The sequence below is a fragment of the Schistocerca nitens genome, chromosome 6, assembly GCF_023898315.1.
Source record: "Schistocerca nitens isolate TAMUIC-IGC-003100 chromosome 6, iqSchNite1.1, whole genome shotgun sequence".
Taxonomy (NCBI): Eukaryota; Metazoa; Arthropoda; class Insecta; order Orthoptera; family Acrididae; genus Schistocerca; species Schistocerca nitens.
Window position 1 is genome coordinate 726,407,787 of NC_064619.1, and position 2,647 is coordinate 726,410,433.

Sequence of the window (2,647 nt, forward strand, 5' to 3'; positions counted from 1 at the left end):
GTAAATGTCCCAGATATAAATAAATGGTCTTGATGATATTTGGTGGGTCTGTAAACTGGCCCAGATATTGCAAAACATGTTTTTTCGGTTTTTGCCCATTTTCACTTAGGAGTAACAACACAACCCAAATTTAATTTGGTGCATGGTGAAGAAAAAAATGTGTGGCCACATAGAACTGTGTGGGGTGGGAACTTGTCAAGCGAGGGAACTAGCACCCAGCCATGACTGACTCAAAGTATTTTACCACAACAAAAAAGGGTGAAATATTTGAACTGAAATCTGAACTTAACAATGATAAGAAAGAGAAGAAGCGGGAAGCTGTTAAAAAGTTATTGCTTCAATGACAGTAGGAAAAGATGTTTCTGCTTTATTTCCTGATGTCGTTAATCGTATGCAGACTGACAATCTCGAACTGAAGAAACTAGTGTATTTATATTTGATGAACTACGCGAAGAGTCTGCCTGACATGGCAATAGTGGCAGTAAACACTTTCGTAAAGGATTGTGAAGATCCAAATCCTTTAATCCGTGCCCTGGCTGTTCGAACAATGGGCTGCACTAGAGTTGACAAAATAACTGAATATCTTTGTGAGCCTTTGCGTAAGTGCCTCAAAGATGAAGATCCATATGTTAGAAAAACTGCTGCTGTGTGTGTTGCCAAACTGTATGATATCAATGCCCAGTTGGTTGAAGACCAGGGATTTCTTGATCAGCTGAAAGATCTTCTTTCTGACTCCAATCCTATGGTGGTTGCTAATGCTGTGGCTGCTCTCTCTGAAATAAATGAAGCAAGTGCAAGTGGCTCTCCACTCATTGAAATGAATGCACAGACCATAAACAAACTATTAACAGCTCTTAATGAATGTACAGAGTGGGGCCAAGTCTTCATTCTAGATTCTCTTGCAAATTACAGTCCAAAGGATGATAGGGAAGCCCAAAGCATCTGTGAGCGGATCACTCCTCGTTTGGCCCATGCAAATGCTGCAGTTGTCTTGTCTGCAGTGAAGGTATTAATGAAATTTATGGAGAGGCTTCCATCAGATTCTGATTTTGTGTCAACACTCACAAAGAAGCTAGCTCCTCCACTGGTGACACTGCTTTCTTCGGAACCAGAGGTCCAGTATGTTGCACTTAGAAATATCAACCTCATTGTACAGAAACGTCCTGATATATTAAAACATGAAATTAAAGTGTTCTTTGTGAAGTACAATGACCTAATATATGTTAAGCTGGTATAAACTGAATATTTCTACAAAATATCCCACCACTATCAATAAATTTGTAGAAATTAAAATTTCCGTTACATCGTCTATCAGAGACATTCTCTTTCCTTATCCATCCATATGTAATAAAGTTGCATCCTGGAACGCCATTTTATGAAATATGTTACACAAAAGTGCTGTAGGAGTATTTTCAACATATCCAATTGAAATACGTTCATGTTCATTACGCTTCTAATGCTTTGCTTTATGTAGCTACTCTTTATGTTTCCAAATAATATTTTACTTTAAAAATTCATGATTTTTAGTCTTTGTCTACCATTTCACACATGTGTAAGATATCAATTGAAAATAATTCATAACTCTTTCTGATAATGCCAAATCATACAGTAATGATAACGTGCAAGGAAAAGCTGGACACATTTTTTCTTATGTCAGATATCTTTTGATGTGATCAGACGTTGGTTTATCAAATTTCGGTGGTGTAACGAAAACATTTGGGGCTTCATGCAAGAGGTTCTCGAATCTTCGCTGCAAACTCTCCATTAGGTTCTTTTAAAGGAATGGACAGAGGATAATCCGTTATCAGACCGCACAGGCTCTAAGATGAATCGTAAAACTTTGAGTAACTGATGACAATGATTGCAAAATGGATGTTTTTTTAACCCTTTGTAACACAGTATTTACCTAAAATTATAAAATGAAATTTTCCAGATAATTTTTGTCGCTTACATAGTTTATAGTTATAAGCTCTGTTACTCTCTGTTTAAATTGAATAGTGATTTCGGGCTTGCCTTGAAATACATTAACTATACTTTTCTGGTCAATTGCAACGCCCGCATTTGAAGATGAATGTCATGACGATCAGTTGATAATCGATAAGCTAATATTTTTTGTAAAAGTGCTTCATCTTACCTCAGAGCCATTGAATAACACACTTTTCCCAGCGAGAAAGCTGTGCCACTCCACTAACTTGAGGTAATTACGCTTCAAGGATGAAGGGAACTCTGTGTCTTTGACAACTATCGCTTTTCTTACTGAAACACTTTCGCCTACTGAACAGTTAAATCAAATACGATACGATTTCAACGGTTACCGTTAAAAAAGGTAAGAGTAACAAACTAACGCTAAAGGGCTTAATTCCTAAACGAACGTGAGTAATGTCTAATTTTACATGTATACAAAATAAATTCTCCGATCCTTGCTACGAATGTCACTTGCTACGTATAACTTCTCTCTCCTAACGTTTATAGCGTGGTCGAATATCATAGTTCTCGTGACTTGGCATACTTTAGTTTTTATTTTTTTACTTTCTTGCATGTGACCCTTCCTGTGGCTGCAGCCATAAGTTAAACGTAGCGGATGAAAGCTGTGTTTGTCGCCTGTCTGCGAATGTTGCAAACGCTGATCTGTATACCTTTGTTTTGC

General features: G+C 37.2%; 1 pseudogene; it reads left to right on the plus strand.

Annotated features, from left to right (window-relative positions):
* The first annotated feature begins 221 nt into the window (after positions 1-221).
* LOC126263594 (AP-1 complex subunit beta-1-like) lies at positions 222-1,237 on the plus strand (annotated as a pseudogene).
* The last annotated feature ends 1,410 nt before the right edge of the window (positions 1,238-2,647 follow it).